At 36.3% G+C, this 19,936-nt stretch overlaps 1 pseudogene; it reads right to left on the reverse strand.

The window, feature by feature from the left end:
* The window catches only part of LOC132153292 (pre-mRNA-splicing factor CWC22 homolog), a 60,498-nt pseudogene that overhangs the window by 9,967 nt on the left and 30,595 nt on the right, over positions 1 to 19,936 (reverse strand).

Consider the following 19,936-nt stretch of genomic DNA (forward strand, 5'->3'; position numbering starts at 1 on the left):
AACGAATAAGTTTTGTGAAGCGCTTCGTGTTTTCGTTTCACCACTGAATGGGATCCTCATCTGGTGGAATACATGGCTCCAGTAAGAACTGTTCCCACTCATCTCGGCTGGACTCTCTGTAATCATCGCTGAAGAACTGGCTCAGCCTTTTCCGACGAGTGGGCGTTGCATCCTCTTCATCGTTGGTGACGGCGACTGCATCCGCACCACTCGCATTAAGGAAAATGTTCTGATAATGTTCAAAAAGTTTTTTTCTTACTACTTCTCTCATGTTTTCGTCGAGGAACCTGAGATGTTTGTGCCGAGGGTCTAGGGCAGACGCGAGAAGAGGAGTTTTCACTGCATTCTCCAAGTTAGCGGTGTTTATTTGTTGCTTGAGAGATGCCGCAACAATGTTCTTGAATTTGGTCACTTTCTATGATTCTCCACGGCATATTTGAAGTACTGTAGAAGACCCCAGTTCTTAGGGGCCGTTCACTTATCGCGTCAAGTTCGTTATTTCAATGTAGGCGCACGGGATGTGCGCTCATAATGGAAGCGACGCGGTCGCAATGCGCTCGCGGTGCGACGCGCCCGTTTTTTCCAGGCGCGTCCGCACTGCATCGAGTTAAAAACATCTCAACTTTTCTGAATGCCGCAAGTGCACCGCATGTCATGTGACAAGAACTAAACATTCAGCTTCATCCTTTCCTGTAACAACGTTGAAAGCTCAGCCAAGATGAAGGTACAGCTGATCATAGCTGTATATAGATTGCCATTTTGAAAGAAATTTAGTAGCAGAGCTACAAAAAGCGATTTTTTTGTGCTGCAAATCCATTTATCCTTTGCTGAAATTTCTGCGTCTTTATGGAGAGAGCGCGTCACTGTTGCTTAGCAACGGCAGACGCCTAAGGAGCGCTTCTGCCCGAGCGCCTTGGAAAGAAGGAGAAAGCGGCACGCCTAGCATTTTCCATGCGTTTTTAGGCGCGATATGTGAACAGCCCCTTATTCATTCATTAATTATTTTTTGCTTGCATACATCTTCAAATATGCCGTGGAGAATCACAGAAAGTGACCAAATTAGGTTTTATTGTGAACTTTTTTTTTTTTAATCATTTTTACTTATCAAATAATTAGAGCAGAAGAATATTCGAATGTTCGACTATCCGTGCACACCCCTAATATAAATATATATATATATATATATATATATATATATATATATATATATATATATACAGTGTTGGGGTGTAACACCCCTAATATATATATATATATATATATATATATATATATATATATATATATATATATATATATATATATATATATATATATACAGTGTTGGGGTGTAACTAGTTACATGTAACGGCGTTACGTAATTTAATTACAAAATTATTGTAACTGTAATTAGTTACAGTTACTACGAAAAAATGAGTAATTAAATTACAGTTACTTATGAAATTTTTTACATTTACAAAGGGGATTACATTTGAATATTTACACACATCCACATACAGATTTAACTGATTTATTTCCCAAATTGCACCGACTATTCTGAGACATACCGCCCTTATAATTTCTGGGATGCGGAAATACAGTCTGGTTCGTAGAATCCAGTCATAAAAACGGAATGCCTAACGCGGACGCAATATGCCAAATTTTGGATGACTAAATCAAATGTAGGTCAGTACACTTGAATCAAAACATGACATCGATTAGTGTCTGTGAATATAAAGCCCCAGAAATGCAATATATGACTTGCACATTCTGCGTGTCTGTGGAAATCAGGCGCGGACTGGACACCGGGAGAACCGGGACAATTCCCGGTGGCCTGGCAGCCGATTTTGCCCCACTATTTAATGTCATTATTGTATACTAAAGCGATCATTTGCGAATCCGCCATTTGATAATTAAATCTCTAATAAGTCATGAAGTGTTAGTCATGACTCGCGCGCTCTCCGCGCCTCCGCCAAACGGTTTGGATCAGACTCAGAGTAATCAATGCGAGAGAGAGAGAGAGAGAGAGAGAATGAATAAGGTGGACTGCTGGAGCAGAGAAGCAGAACTAGTGTTCAGGGTTTTAGGTCAGTTTCATCTGTAAAGATGCTTTTTTGTCTTAGTTTTTTATTTAATTAATCAAGCAGCAGCACGTTGCTCATCAGTCATCACTCAAAATACTATATAAAGGACATCAATTATCTGTTGTAATGTTACAGTAGTAATTTAGCTGAAAAAAAATCAGATTTTTTTTATAGGTTTAGGGGGAGCTACGAGAGACAACACCACAACCCTTACGAAAATTAACATTTTAATATTTAACTATAAATCCAGAGAAAATGGTTACTATTGTTTAACTGTGGTAACCAAAAATGTAAAATTATTTTACAAATGTATTTATTTAAAAATAAATACAAATCCATTTGCAAAAAAACAAAAACAAAACAAGGTTATTTTACTTTTATATAGGCTAATAAAAGCATGGTTAATTTTTGTAAGGGAAAAACATGACTCGTGTACAGTATTAGGATTTTTCTATAAAGATATTATAGTATTGTAGAGTATTGTATTGTAAAGTATAGTTTTGTTCAATCTTGAGTATTAAAGTCATGAGAGAGATGGATAACGGCAAAATAAAGAGACTGAAGAGAAAAATGGAAGTGAAGGTGCAGTTCAGGAGAGAACTTTTAATTATTTTGCATGTCCCCAAATTAAAGATTTAAACCTTTTTTATGTCAGGTCCATACAAAAAATAGTTTTGTCCATGAATTTGTTTGTATGAGTTTGAATTTTCCAGTCTGAATTTTTTCCCCAGTCCGCCCCTCCTGTAAATTAATGGCAAAGACATGGTTTCATTTACTACACATAGGCCTACTGAAGCTCGCAGTGTTTTCAACCTCTGCCATCTCAATATAGGAGTACACGAGTACATAAACATAATTTCTAGAACTGCTTTGTGTCACTTCATGTGCATTTTACTTATTTTGAGAAAACTATCATCATATACAGAGACAGCAGTTTAAAAAAAAACACCAATGTTTCAGGAGTTTATTACACAGAATACGTCACATGCTTATTAGATAAATGTATTTAAGTTGATGTATATGCTTTCATTTATTATTCTTTATTTTTCACAAATTTAGAAAAGTAATCAAAAAGTACTCAAAAGTAATTAGTTACATTACTTTAATAAAGTAATTGAAAAAGTTACATTACTATTACATTTTAAACAGGGTAACTTGTAATCTGTAACCTATTAAATTTCCAAAGTAACCTTCCCAACACTGTATATATATATATATATTTATATATATATATATTCAGGGAGATGAAATTGACTACAGTCTGTGCTTGATTACGGGTAAGAAAACCCTTTTGAGTGATATCATTAAAGGAACAGAGGGGATGTTTTTTGGCAAATGATTAAAATTTTAGAAAACTTTAAATTAAAATTTAAATTATTAGTACTTTCATGTTGCATTTGTGTCATTTTTGAAACCTGACAGCTCCCCATATTTATTTGTGTTATGTGGCTAAATTTCCAGTAGCCATTACTCCAGTCTTTAGTGTCACATGATTTTTCAGAAATCATTTTTGGTTCTCAAGAAACCATTTTTATTAATTCAATGCATCCTTGCTGAATAAAAGTACCAGTTTCTTTATATAAAAAAATAAAATAAAAATGAAAAAATACCCTTTGGACAGAGTGTATAAATTGGAACAAATCAAGGGTGAGTTAAAAAAAAAAAAAAAAAAAAAAGAAAAAAAAAAAAAGTCAATATTTATTTTGCCATATTTCTGAGCCCGACACTTCTCAGAAATTAGTAATACAACAGTCAGTAAAGCTTCCAGTTCCAGAAGAAATTCAACTACGGTTCTCTGACTCCGCTAATACCGGTTCCTCATGCATGATCGGGGAAATCCTTGCAAATTAAACTGCTCTAATAACACCGGCAGCATTACGGTGCAGCAGACAAAGCAGGAGCACAAATCCACACTTTGGCATTGGTGATTCACTCTCTGATTCACTCATTAGCATCATCCCTGTTTCCTTAAGCAAAGAAACCACGGTGGAGCTTTAGAGATTCTGTTAAGGGAGATGTCAGGTAAATCCCTTCAGCCCAAAGGGCCGGAATCCCACAGTGACCCTTTGTGGTGATCCTACCAACATAACAAACCAGAGGGATTACACGCTCAAAACAGACATTTTAACACTTCCCTTTTCACACCTATGGCCTCGTACTCACACATGCCCTCACATCTCATCCCTCTCCCCTCTGCTTTGACTGCTTGGATACAGTATATCTAGAGGAACCACAGAATGATCAACGTATTGTGATTTACACAGAGCTTTCCCTAAGGACAGACTAGTAATTTCTGAAAACGGATATGAGAGGAAGGGAGCGCAAGAGAGCATCCGTGAAGTGAAATCTGTAATTGTGCGCAGCAAGACTGTTGCTATACAGATGACCAGCCATCTGCTCTGCAAAGACTGGTGGAAAAGACATGACGGAACACCATTAGCTTTTATTAAAGCAGCAGCACATGAAGAACAAAAAGTAACAAATTAAGGGCTTTAACTATTTAAAAAAAACTTCAAAACTGTCAGACTATTTAATTTTCCCTGAAAAGAAATTGGCAGTGCTGTCGAATCGAACAAACAGCACAAGGACTGAAACCCAGACTCACGCCCAGACAATCAATAACCACTTACCTCCAGTATATCCACAACACAATAAAACTTCTATATTGAGAGCAAAAAAAGAGAAAAATTCTCTTGCTAGAACCCCAGTATCCAAAGATTAGAAGATGAAACCTCACAAAAAAAGCAGCTCGACTGAATCACTGGCACACATGGGACACTGAGTGAACTCAGACACCTTTTACTTTTTGCATGGATGAGAGCAGGCTGAGTCTTACACATCTACCAATGGGACGAGCAGAAACATTCAGGCTGAAGATCTGCCCGGTCAAGAGCAAGCTGGAGGATTCAATCAATAACTGTGAGGAGTGAAAGCTCAGGTAAAGAGCACTTTGCAGGAGAAATGTATTTTCCATTCCCTCCATATCGGGTGTGAAATATACTCCACACACGTGATTTCACTAAGATGTCAAAAGCACAGGTACTGTTTATACGTAAAAGGAAAAAAGGTAATACATTATTTTTTTTATACTGTTTTTTTTCATCTGTTCTTATTTATAATAACAAAGATAAAATAAAAAAAAAGTTTTATTGTGATTATTAATATAGTAATTATAATTAAGAGAAGAACTGGAGGAAACAATGCTGTCTGGAACCTTCAGAAAACTTTAACTCGATTTTTCTCAAAATTGTCTTTGCTGACTCTATCGATATCAAACGGGTGCAGCCCAATCATTTTTCATCTGAAACATTTTTCATTTCAACAAGTCATACATCATTCTGAAGGACTTTTAATGGAGAACGTGAACATAAAATAACTCATTTTTTGGAAATGTGCTCATTGTGACTCATTTTGCCAGCACGTGTCACAAATACAAGGTTTAGGATCAGTATGATTATTATTATTATTTTTTTTTTTTTTTAGAGAAATGTTTCAGTGTTCCTCAATGTTTCAAAGTAAGCAACCACCTACAATGTCCCAGCAAACACACAGCAATGACCAAAAACAAAATCCAGTTTCTTCTTGCTTAATATAGTTCTGATTTAAAAAAATAAAAAGACTTCAATTTCTTAAACTAAAGATAATCTGAGGCAATTATCCTAAATGAAAACAGGCCACAGAGGAAAGCTAAAGTGAAAGTGAAAGTGACGTGACGTGACATTCAGCCAAGTATGGTGACCCATACTCAGAATTTGTGCTCTGCATTTAACCCATCCGAAGTGCACACACACAGAGCAGTGAACACACACACACACACTGTGAGCACACACCCGGAGCAGTGGGCAGCCATTTATGCTGCGGCGCCCGGGGAGCAGTTGGGGGTTCAATGCCTTGCTCAAGGGCACCTAAGTCGTGGTATTGAAGGTGGAGAGAGAACTGTACATGCACTCCCCCCACCCACCCACAATTCCTGCCAGCCCGGGACTCGAACTCACAACCTTTCGATTGGGAGTCCGACTCTCTAACCATTAGGCCACGACTTCCCCTAGTTATAAATACTAGAAGACACACCAAATAAACACAATGCTGAACGGTCATCCATATCCCTCTCTGCTCTCAATGCATTCTTGCTCAGTAACAAACACAATGGAAGCAGAAGCTTTGTGTGAAATGAATCATTATTCGATTGGTGTCTCATGCAGCTGAGTTATCTATCTGGTTACTGAATGTAGCTGTGATTCAGTCTGATGCACTCAATCCATACATTCATACTCCATGTGGCTGAGGCTGGCGGAGGCAGAAATGTGACTGAAAAATGAACAGGCCATCTGTGAAGTCCCATGATTCATTCTGCACTTGTGATGTGTTTATTGCTCACAAGAGTAAAAATCGCACCATCGACTCCACTGCCTGACAGCGCCTGCTCAGCATCAACTGTCATTGCCTTTGCTAATTTTTTCTCAAACCTTGTTGAAAGTGTGCACTATGAAACATTTTACAATCCTCTTCTGAAACTCGCTGTGATGTTTTAAATACTTTCTATATTTTTAGACACCAAGGTCTGGCCTTCACTTTTCTGAGGGTGAAGTATGAAATGATCTCTTTAAACTGAAGGCTGAATAAGAGTGAATCATCTCCGCTTCATGGACCTCAAAGCAGACAGAATAATGTGACGTGAATGAAAATGAGGCTCCCAAGTTCTTTTTTTTTTTTTGGTAGCACAACGGTTATCAACATTTATAATAATAATAATAATAATAATAATAGTGAATTCTTGAACACCAAATCATCCTATCAGAATGATTTCTGAAGGATCATGTAACACTGAAGACTGGAGTAATGATGCTGAAAATTCAGCTTAACCGTCACAGGAATAAATTACATTTAAAATATGTTAAAATAGAATAAGGTTTCATTTAAAATGATCATAATATTTCACTGCTTTTTTTTATCCAATAAATGCAGCATTAGTAAGCAGAAGAGACCTTTAAACTATTTTAAAAACTTGCCAACCCCAAAATTTTGAGCGATAGTGTTTGTTAGATGCTTTTTAACAACATTTCTGCAGACAGAAAACACAGTACATCTATGTTAAATGAAGCTGGGGGTACTATATACCCTTAATTGAAAAGTATACAACCACACAAGGGACAAAAGACATGTAGAGCCTTGGGAATGATGGGAGATCCAATTCCAAGTTCAGTGTAGGTCTTCAGCTCTGTAAAGCTCATCAAAATCTTGTGTGGAAACTGGAAACCAAACATGTGGTGGACTACTTGCAGACTATAAACAAGGTCCACCCTAACAGAGACACCTGCCAATCAGTAGCAGCTGAGCAGAATTTAAAAGCTACATTCCACCTTTTTACAGATATCCTGAAAACATGCGAGCGCGAATGACCTCATCCAGAAGGATTTTCCTAAAATAGAAAAGTTTCTTATCTTATTAATGACAACAAACACTAACCCTAAATGTTCAGCCTGGAATTGCAGCTATGAATGTTACTCAAATTGGGTGTTATTTTATAGGGCTCCCTAACCATTCAACTAATACATTTCAATGAAAATGAATGAAAAATGAAATTCGATAAGGGAATATGTAAATCCAATACATAAAAACCATTAAAATTCAGACTGAGTCACTAATTAATTATTAAGATTAATCAAAAACTAGAAAAAAAAAAAATATATATATATATATATATATAAAATCCTTAAATTTCCATACATTTCAAGCTCTGATTATCCCCATGACTTTTACAGGCCTGGAAAACCATTTTAAAATTCTTTTTCCATGACCGTGGGAACCCTGCAATTTAGGAGCAAAGCCAGATCACTGGGCAGAGACAGTCATCACTAAAAACTCAAGGACGGTTTATTCTGGTGCGACAACTCAGGAGGGACAAAACGCAGTGGGTTCCAAGGACGTGAACCCATATGTGTGAAAGAAACAGCTCGCCATGATGTTAAAACAAGCTCTGAATAAGCGACTGTGTTCATTGTGTCTCATTAAAATGAACAACCTTTAAAAGATACACATGCCACAGTACATCAATCATACGAGTAAAAGAAAGAAATCCCTTTCAGATTCAGCTCCAATAATAACTTATATATCAAACAGTGATGTTAAGGAAACCAGAGTAGTTGATGTGTTTCCTCATGCTGAACAGACACTGGGGGTTTGAGGCAGGCTCAGGTGTGTGTGTGTGTGTGTGTGTGTGTCCGATGACGCAGAGGGCTGTGGTAGGTCTGGACATGAGCCATGTTCTGCCAATTCTGGCTTTAGAGACAGATCGGAGTACATCCCTCCGCTCACAAACTGCCAAACACGAGCACTTCCTTGCAATGATGTAATCATTCACACAAGTATTTATTTATTGAGTTAAATCATGTATGAGCTGCATTATCAGCTCAGTAAAACAGTCTCATCAATTTGCTAATGTTTCTAAACTATTTACAGAAAACAAATAGAAGAAAAACTGATCATAAGAACATTAACAATATTCTAATTATATGTATATATACATTAACAGTAAAGTAGCCATAGCAAAAATAGTATAAATATAATTTTTTAAAGATATATTTATAAAACAAAATAAAAAGGTCCTATTTGCCAACATTATATAATCAATAAACTAACATGAACTAACAATGGAGAAAACATTTGTTACAGTATTTATTAATGTTAGTTAATAAAAATACAACTGTTTGTTGTTGGTTCATGTTAGCTCACAGTCATGAAATAATACTAACAGATAGGCCTTTTGATTTTAACAATGTTAGTAAATACAAAAACACATTAAGAACTTAGGACTCACTGTAAATTAAAAATATATTTAAAAAAAAAATAATTATATATAATAATAATAGGGAATATATATATATATATATATATATATATATACACACACACACACATACAAATAAGACTTTTCCTGGTTTCTTTACAAACAACAAATTGACAAGACAATATTCATTTTATTATATCTATTGTTTTAAATATAATAGTGTAAATGTGATTATAAATGTATATAAAAATAATTATAATTCTATAAATTATTTAATTTATGATTAAATGTTTTATTTATTTATTTTGGGTGGGGGGGGGGTCTGACAGAAAATAAAGTAAATTTGGCATTTTTGATGTGGACTTAAAATATTGGCAAGGGAAGTGCTGAACTACTGGCAACAACAGAAAAAAAGACATGGAAGATTTATTTGGAGGTGACAGTGGGCTGTAGTGATGTCACTCACAGCACAGCTGACATATGTTTGTATGCTGTGGAGTGAGTAGATGCCTCTCCCCACCCTGACCTGCTCCTAGGATGCTACCCCGTTACACAATCTCCCTCAGGCCTGCAAACACAATGTTTCAATCTTCTGCACCTCACTGGCTCTTTTCTCAAATGGCCAAAAAAAGCAGATGTGGTGGTGAGGGTGAGGGGACTATTCTAATTTGGGACATTTTTACAATCCCATCTTATTTGATACAGTTGAAGTCATTTCAAAAGGTGAAAAAAACACGATGATCAACGCGATGTACAACACAGGCTAGACAAGACAGTCCATATTTGGAATAAAGGCGACAGAGTGGACCCAGGGGACTGAATCCAGTTATAATCCACATCTCTCTTAAAAGGTCAAATGGACTGATTAACAGGCTGAGAGCCAAAAAACCCAGGAGGAGCAACATAGTTAAAAATCACACATCTATCTCAATATTTGTATTAGCTATTCAATGAAATTTGATATATATCTTAATATTTATGCATTTGTTCTGGAATTTTTTAAATAGATTTTTTTATACAGATTAAAAATTGAAATACAATAAAAAAAAAAGTTATTAAATTTTCACTAAAGCTAAACACAACGAAAATAATAATTACAAATAAAAATAAAAATCTATTTTTATAAAAATTTATTTATTTTTTATTACTAAAAAAGTCAATATTTTCAACATTTCATATATATTTTTGAACCTTTAAAGTCTTTGCTTTGCTTTATTAGTTTTTTGCTACACTTGTTTATTTACTATTATTGTCGATGCATTTTTTAACTTAAGCACTACTGTTTAGAAGGCTGTATCATGCGTGTGACACTGCAAAAGACATGTGACACGAATGCAACACTCGGCCACATCCATCTATTTTGTTTATACAGAAAAACAATCTCAGCCTGCAACAAAAAAAAGCCTCTTATTCAGTTGAAAATATCCCTAAAAAAATGTAAATATAACTAGTATTGTTATTATAAATATATCTGCTTGTTATCAACGCTCATAGCGAAGAGAAAAGGGATTGTTAAATGAATCTAAAAGTCTATAAATGCTCTTTATGGTTTACATTGTTGGGAAAAATTGCTAGAGATATTGTAAATATTCAACATATCACCCAGCCCTAGTCCAGCGATGTAAGGACAGACTTGAAGAGAACAGCTCAAGTGCTGACAAATACAGGCATTTCCATCAAACTGATGAGCTGCTGGCACTGAACTTGTGTTTCATAAAACAGCAGGGTGACCATCACAAACAGGCCATTTCTGGAGAAAGACATTTGATCAGTTAAACAGAAGGGAACACCCAGTTGCCATTAGCCAAAACAGACATTTTTTCCCCACTGTGAAACTGCAAAACAAGGATATTAAGATGACAAATGCTTCCCAAGTGACCACAAAGGCACAAATTACCTCTGAGATTGAAAACAAATATTTAGATGAAGTTAAAAGCTTCCGATAAACAGCTGTGTGCAGGGACACGGAACGCAACACAGACCTGCAGGATTTCAGAGAGAACAGCAGCGATTATTTACGTACCGTCTGGCTCTCGGGGAAATCCATTTTTATCAACTTGTGGGCGCATTCTTCGAAGTCCAAGCTGTGAAAATAAAACATGAAAACGTCACCTTCTGCATCTAATGTGCTAATGAAATATAACACATTGAGTTTAAGCAGATCCCATGATATGCATATCATTTTAATATATTAAATGCAACTGCAGCACATAATAAATCAAATGTAACATATTAAATATGAACCAGACTGCATTCAAATTAAGCAAAACTATCACAGCACCAGAGGGCGTCATCTGTTGAAGGTTAACAAAGGGAACACCATGATCAGAATAATAATACAGTCCTAATACCCAAAAGATATTACAAAATGTGTCCGCTATAAAGAGAAATGAGGCTTTCTAATGTTTAAGGTCAGACTAAGATTCTCTCGCTTCAAAGCCTATTTTGGGCCAATGTTTACAGTGCTGTAGCATAGGGCTGGACGATTAATCGAAAAATAATCAAAACCGAAATTCATAACCTCTAACCGACGTAATTTTCCCATGTCGGTTATTTCGGTTTTTTAATCCTGTTAACACTTCCCCCTTAAAAGCATACTAGCGCGTGTGTTGCCACATGACTCTGCTCTCCAGTCAGTGGCATAAAAGCAAAGCGGTCTGAGCGGTGAGCTTGCGTCTTCACTAAACTTTGTCAGTTGTATTTGTTTTATGGTTTGGACATTCAAGCGATTAGATGAACGGATGTGTATTCTTATATCGAGCTACCATGTTAGCGCAGCTGCATTGTGGCACGAACACTCATATAAACAGTAACGTTAGCTATGAAGATCGCGCGCACAGAGGAACACAGAAACTAGTTGTCAGCGCTGTCCTGTGATTTATCACTAAAGTAGCTTAGAATCTCAAAACTTATTATAGCATGTTTGTGTGCAACGCACATGAAGCAGCACAAGCGCGTGCACAGAGAGCAGCGGTCGGCTTTCGCGCTGCGGGTTCCCGGTTTGTGTCCATTCTTGGACTGTTCTGTGTATTTTAACTGTAGAAAAGGTTGTTACGAGTCGAAACTACGATACAGAAAACTACATCAGTATATCATCATAAACGCAGCCGTTTTTGTCTTACGTGAACGTAAACAGATGAGAAAGAAAACACACATGTACAGTATTTTTGCTTAAAGAGACAACAGCCTAGTAAACGCGCTGCCTGTCATTAATGTTAATCAAAGAACAAAAGAAAATCATTCACTGATCTTTACTTGATTCATCTTTTTTATTTATAAAAAGAAAACAATGCAGTGTTTTTAAAGTTTTAATTAACAGTTTCTGTATACCTGAAATTTAGTTTAGTTGTATTTATTTATGATATTGCTAACTGATTTGTTTGTTCCTTTCTAATAACTGCTGATAGTCAATCATATTTACAGTACAAACCTTGTCAGTGAACTATGAGGGCAAAAAAAAACAAAACCAAAAACCAAATAATCGTTCAATAATCGTAATCGAGGCAAAATGTTCAATTAATCGAGGTTTTGATTTTAGGCCATAATCGTCCAGCCCTACTGTAGCAGCATGGATAAAGATATTATATTACAGCTGAGCTGTGAATTTGAAGTCTGAATGTGAAAGTAGACAATAAATAAAGTGATAAAAGTATGATTTTATGATCATTTCTGTATAATGAGTCAGTCAAGATAACTAGAAATGGGTCTAACAAATAAAATGAAATAAAAAATAAAATAAAATAAAAGGTCTGATGTAAGAATCAGTCAAAATGAAACAAGAAATAGGTTTTCAAACTAATAAAATTAAAAATAAACAAAATTAAATTAAAAAAAGGTTTGATGTATGAATCAGTCAGATGACTCAAATCAGTCTCTAAAATCAAATGAAATATAAAATTAAATAAGTAAAGACTTAAATACAAGCAAAAGACTCATGATGATTTCTAGAACTAGATTTCCTTATAATAAATCAAGACTACTCAAGAAACGGATTCCTAACTAATAAAAATAAAATGAAAAACAAAAATTCATATAAAAACCAATTCATATAAAGGAAAAAGTCTGGTGTATGGATTAGTCAAGGAACATCCTCAGGGTCTGCCAAAAAAAAAAAAAAGAGAAAAAGATATCAAAAATAAAAAAAGAAAAATTAATAAAAGGTAAAGGTTTGATGTACGAATCGGTCAAAATGATCAAGAAAGAGGTCTTTAAAATAAATATAAATAAATAGAAAATTCATGTATGTACTACCAATTATGTTTAACTCAACACTGGCATTTTTATTAAACAGGGTGTGGTTAGTCAAGTCTTTCTACTCTTTGCCAGTGCAAAGCAAACTAAAGCAAACATCTCTTTCAGACATTCTGCATCTATCAGTTAGTTTCACAATCTGCTGACAAACAGTCATGTGATGACCGCAGATACGAATCTCTCCTGCACACAGACCAACAAAGCAGAAGAATCTAACTAAATACTTTAGTTTATGGAGTGGAAATGTGGTCTAAAAGTCTGACCAAGCTAGAATCTCTGAGTGTTTCTGTTCTAAATAAAGTTCACTCTGCTCTACTTCTTAAATGTTTGAATGCTGTGCCATGACCACTTTAAAGGGCAGGGGCAGCCAAAAAGAGAGGGTCATGGACTTTACACTACAGATCCCATGGCGCACAGTTAGCCACCAGGACAACTCCATATAACTGTCAGTCAACATCACTACACTGCAGTACACAGCCAGTACAGCAGCACAGAATCAATCTACACAATCATAACCATCACCTTTATGTGGTTTCAAAATGGTATGACATTGTTCTGTGAAACTTTTTTTTTTAAACTATTTTAATAAATGTTCCTGGTCATACACAAGTTTGTTCAAAACTTTGGAGGTCAGTAACATTTTTATTTAAAAGTAGAAGTTCTTCATCAAAACATTTATTAAATTGATCAAAACTGACAGTAAAGATTTCTATTTTTAAATAAATGCTGTGCTTTTGAACGTTATATTCATAAAAAAAAAAATGATAGGAATGTTTCTTCAGTAGCAAATCAGTATATAAGAATGATCTCTGACAATGAAGACTGGAGTAATGATGCTGAAATTTCAGCTTTGCCATCACAGGAATAAACTGCATTTTAAAATATATGTTAAAATTTAAGACAGTTATTTTTTGCAATTGCAATAATATTTTACAATATCAAATACAATACAAAGAGTTATTTATTATTTTCATATCAGAGTTATTTATTAAATAAATGGTGAGTATAAGACACTTCTTTCTAAAACATGAAAACAATCTTAATGCTTCAATTTTTCAACAGTAGTGTATGGCATTGTCAAAATGCCCAAACTTACAGACACAGTTTACCACTCTCTTCCAGTCATTTCTTTTCTTCTATTTATAAAAAGAAAGAAAACCTTCACAATGGGAATCATAGGGTTGTGCCACAAAACCAATGCACTTGATTTGAACAGAGAAATAGGTCTGGCTAATCTAATTTCCTACTGGGTCATACTTTTTCTTGTCCATACACAAGCCTCGCCTCCAGGCAGGGGATTTGTGGGCCAAATCAGTTTCATCCAATCCTCAAAGGCAGTTTGTATCAAGGCAGAGTAGGAACCTTTGTAGTGCCTCTTTCTGCACTCAGGGCAGTTAACAGAGGGACAGCAGCACCGGGCGAACCCTCGCTGAGCTTCAGTATTTTTATTTTATTTATTCTTTATTAAACAGGGACAATGGACAATAAAGTATTACCCCAGAGTTAGCTACAGAGCTAAATTTCATCTGCTGTCCCTAGAGCGCTGTGAAAGGCCAGGTTTGTTTTAGGAGGCAAACCTGCTGCCAGCAGGCAGGTTTAAAGACATTAAGGAAGCTATTCAACTCCCAGCTAGTGAAATATTTAAAAGCTTGTTACACAGCAGTTGAATGTGAGAATGAAGCCTCGTTGGATGTTAGATGTGTTACCGTACAGCTGTGATCACATACACAGTACATGCACATAAAGAAAAACTGGTGAAATAAAGTTAGTATGCATGTAAAACCTGCTTTTGGCTGCACTAAGTTCTTGATACAGAATCAGCGTCTGCTGCATCTTTAATGTGCGAGTGCTCAGCAGCCCTGAGGTGCTGAGAGTTTTCACTTTCAAACATTCACCACAATAGAAGCCTTTTTAAAGCTTCAGGTCAATAGAAGTGGATAAGGGAAGCTGTGAGTGCGCACACGCGCGCACAAACACGCGCGCGCGCGCACACACACACACACACACACACACACACACACACACACACACAGAGTGGAGTGTGACCTGGTGCCTGCTAGGGATGCATGAATATTCATGCTAGATTCACAGTGATTTTCCAGGTGATACAAAATTAAGCCACACTGGGATTATTTTAATTCACTTTTTATCAAACCAATACGTTTCCTTAACACGGCTTCTATAAAGGATGCAAGCAGCACAATGCAAAATGACCATGATGCGGTCTACACTGGATGCGGCACGATGTGACACAACTAATGCCTTGTTCTATTTATGAAGTGCTGACGCAAAGTTGAACTCATTTGCTATGGTTGCTTTGTCATGTCCAGTGGAGACAGTCTTTAGCTGTTGCAGCACGACATGATAACGGTCGCTTCCAGTGTAGACAAGGTTTTATGCAATTTTGCAAACATTCCCGGTCTCAAGACTCATCATTATGAGAGTGTGAAGTCAGATGTTGTAACAGCACCTATGATTTAAACTTCAGTAGCAAAAATAGCACTCATAATATATACCGTATTTTTTCAGACTATAAGTCGCACTTTTTTTCAAAGTTTGGCTGGTCCTGCAACTTATAGTCAGGTGCGACTTATTTATCAAAATTAATTTGACATGAACCAAGAGAAATGAATCAAGAGAAAACATTACCGTCTACAGCCGAGAGAGGGCGCTCTATGCTGCTCAGTGCTCCTGTAGCCTACACTGAAATCATGACGTATTTTTGGACTGATGCGACTTATACTTAGGTGCGACTTACAGTCCGAAAAAAAAACGGTGTGTGTGTGTGTGTGTGTATATATATATATATATATATATAACAATGTATATATATATATAACAAAATTACCTTAACTTCATTTTAACTTTGAGGTTACAATGAAAATTGAAAATACATAAAAAGTATTCAAAATAATAATACAAATGTATGTAAAAAAAATGTTGGTGATTAAAAAAGATTACGATTGCTAAGATATGTATTAAATATCATCGAAAAGCTGAAAAACTCCAGCTCTATGCCCATGAGAAGGACAGTCATACTGAGTAATGGTTCTGTGATGCCCAGGGAAATAGACTCATCCTGCATTCCTCCTACTCTCATCAATCAGCTCATGAATTATTGTTTAAACATCTTTCAGACTCTCTTGATATCAAAGGATAAATAATTTTTAAGTCCTTCAACTCAGCAATTTCTGATCCATGATGGCACTTCTGCTGCTCCGTGCCGGTGAAATTCATTTAAAAACAACTAATCTGAAATGTTCTTAATTCAATCTGCGTGCGGCGGCCCTCAGGGGCCTCAGTTCAAAAACAAGAAAAACAGCCTTGTCCCTACACATGGGATCTCAAATTTAGGTTGTTTTTCTGTTTCATCCAATACAATCTTTGCACAGGCTATTTCTGGTGGCTTTTAGAGCTGCTCCCATTCTGCTGACGGAAGCATGGAACACGACACAGAACCTTGGATCACATGATGCACACACTCACCTTGACTGGATGGCGAGGTAAATCGTTTGACGGAACGCAACCAAGTTCACCTCCGTCTGGTCGAAAATGGTGACTTTCTCTTGTTCTAAATAAAAAGAAGAAAAACTCAGTACAGTTAAACAGGACAGAGACTGGCTGAAGCTTGTGTCATATGATCTGTCTCCCTTCAGAGGTCAAGAGCACTTGGTCTCCTCCGCAGAGTTATTTTAATTCACAGGCTTCTATGATGAAGCAATTAACACAGCTAAGCCAATCTGATCACAGCAACGGAACTACAGGATAGCAGAGAGACACAGTGCTCACAGTGGCTAACCTCAATAAGAACTCAGGGTGTACTCACACTAGGTGATCTGAACTGTGCCCAAGCGTTTGACCCCCAAAGCCTGGTTTGTTTGACTAGTGTGAAAGCTCAGTACTGCGCACGGGTGCAGTTTATTTGGCCATCCCAACTGGGCCAGAGCATGATTCCGTTGGGCTGGAGTACAGAACAGCTACTATTTGTGCACTACTGTCATCATTATGACAGCAAACATCTTCTATTACTACTACAGTACACTTTTCAGTTAAGTAAATCAAGTATATTTAGGTTTATTTAGGTGCTTCGGCTGGAATATTTTGTGCAGGTGTGAGTGCAGGACAGTAGGGGAGTGGGGATAATCACACTCATGCTCGGTTCAAGGCAACTTTGCCTAGTAAACCCTCAGATTAAGAACAAGGCTCATAAATGACAGAAGATAGCACCACCAAGCCACATCCTAACATGGAATATTAATAGAATTTTGCCCATTTCTAACTATAGGGCAGAACATGTGAAATATGATAAATGTTTTAAATAAATACCTTCTCCAGCTGCCTCTTCTTCGCCTTCCTCATCGTCATCATCTTCATCATCTCCACTGCCCCCAGCGTCATCGCCAGAATCACTGCTTCCTTCATCAAGAATTTCTGAGGTATGAAAACAAAACAGATCAATTACATTTTAAACTTGAAAATTGTAAAAAAAAAAAAAGAAAAAAAGAAAAATAATAATAATAAAAAAAATTACAACAAATATATTTATTAAACGGCACCCTAAGACACAACAAAATGTGCTTTGTTAGATATATGTGTGTGTGAGTGTTTATAATATATATTTTACATTTTGAGTTAATTTTAAATATGGGTAGGGAATTCTACCTGGTAGTGCCTTTCTACAAATAGTGAAGATGTGGGTATTCATTACAAAGAAATATATGCTAGAACTTTTCAGCTATCATTCAAACTGACTGCACATTTATAGGTCAGGAAGGTTTGCAAATAAATAAAAAATATTATTATTTAACAATAATAACCTTCTTCGTCCTATCTAATTGAATGGTTCAGTGGTTTAAGAAACAAAATGCAATGTGGACCAGACTTCATGCTGATAGTAGTCCCTTTTTTTTTTTCTTTTTCCTTTATTACACGTTTACAGTGGAAAGCTTGGATGGGGGTGGGGGGGGGGGGGGGGGGGGTGGCAGACAACTTTACAGTAATAAAAGAACTTTAAAGGTCTCTATCAATTCAAACTTTCACTCTAATTGGGATTCATTTGGATTTGACTTTAAGAAAAAGTGACAAGCGTAACACAAATATACTCTCGTCTTTGCCCAGGTCTCCTGTTGACATCTTAGGTCAGAACTACATTCTGTCACTTTCTCCACTGCTGAACAATTGCATTAGCTTTGCTTCTCAAGCCATAAATGGAGTAATCATCTCTGCATCAGAGGACAAGCATCTCCAATTGTTGCAATCAAGGGGTGCCATAAGCTTCCTGTACCATATGGCTGTCTCCAGTCCATTGTACAATTAGTACACAATTAAAATTTAAATGTGCTAGCAGAGATGTGCATCAGAGGGCATCTTTTTAAATAGGCAGTAATAAGAAGAACTGAGAATGCGTACAGTAAAAGAGTCATTAACTCACCCCGTGTAATTGCTTTGTACTTCTCCTCGTTCTCCAGGAAGTTAGGATCCAACTTGAAGACATCTGCAAAAGGAATATTGTTGATGTAAAGCAGACATTCATTTGCAATTACACGTTTCGCCTCAATTAAGTCAGTGCCAACGAGATGTAATCAGAAGCAATCACCCATTAAGAAGAATTTGCTGTGTATTTGCCATAATAAATAAAAAGAGCTTAATGTGATAATGGCTGTTCATGCTCCCCAAAGGGCCGCTTGTATGGATTTTCAATTAGTGCACTTTGTCTCAGAAGCCTCAGAAAAAATGCTTATCCCTAAACATCAGTAAAGACAGTGGCTAAATATGAGAAGTGAGAGAGCAAAACCCTCAATTACACACGGACAGAGCACGGACTGCAGCCTCTGGTTTGAGAGCATGCGTTCCCTCCTGGGTGGATTTAAAGAGAAGGAAACCATCCATTATGATCATATCTAGGTAATTAGCTGCTAAACATAAGAAATTGAGGCCTGGCAGGTTAGGTGAGTGAGGCAGTGAATCTTACTCAACACTTTCAGTAGCAATGATTAAAGCAGGAACGGTTTTAGTGGAAATTAAAAATTAAAACTTAAAGGTCCCATGACATGGATTATTTTCTTTTTTTAATGTTTCCTGAGGTGTACTTATATTGTTAGTAGGGCTGTCCTTTTTATTCGATATTCGAATATGCATTCGAACATGACGTGAAATATCCGTAATCAAACTATAAATAAAATATCCGGTTTTTTAAAATGCCATGTGTAGCGCATTTTTACAGTCTATGATTAGACCGTTTGTTTTTTTATTTTATTATTTGCCATCTTATCCAGTAGAGGGCAGTCTAGACGTATTGTAGCGTAGGCCCATGACCAAATCAAGCGAATAAAGAGCTAGTAGCCAGGCAAGTCTGTGCGCTCCGAACGTGTGTTCTTCACTGCGGGGAACATTGTAAATAAAAAGAGACCCGCACTTAATCCAGATCAAGTTGATAGACTGGTGTTTCTTGCAAACAATATTAAGAAATTAATTAGGCTAGGCTATATATGGGGGGGGGGGTGCACGTAGATATTTGAATATATTCGAATACATTGCATGATATTCGATATCCGTTCGAATTTGATTTATCTCATAATTGACAGCCCTAATTGTTAGTATGATTTTTACATTTAAAATTTTGAAATAAAAGGCATTTTTATATCCTGATTTTAGCCCTCTGGCTTGAATGCTCTCAGAGTAAATGCCAACTGTTGTGATTGGCTGACATCTTTGCATTCGAAATGCGCATTAAATGTGTAACCCTTCTCAAATACTTTTACTACATTTATTTTTTACTATTACAGCTGTCAAGATTAATGAATCGTGGAAGTGTTGATTATAGCATTATTTTTAG

The sequence above is a fragment of the Carassius carassius genome, chromosome 11, assembly GCF_963082965.1.
Source record: "Carassius carassius chromosome 11, fCarCar2.1, whole genome shotgun sequence".
In the NCBI taxonomy this organism is placed as follows: Eukaryota; Metazoa; Chordata; class Actinopteri; order Cypriniformes; family Cyprinidae; genus Carassius; species Carassius carassius.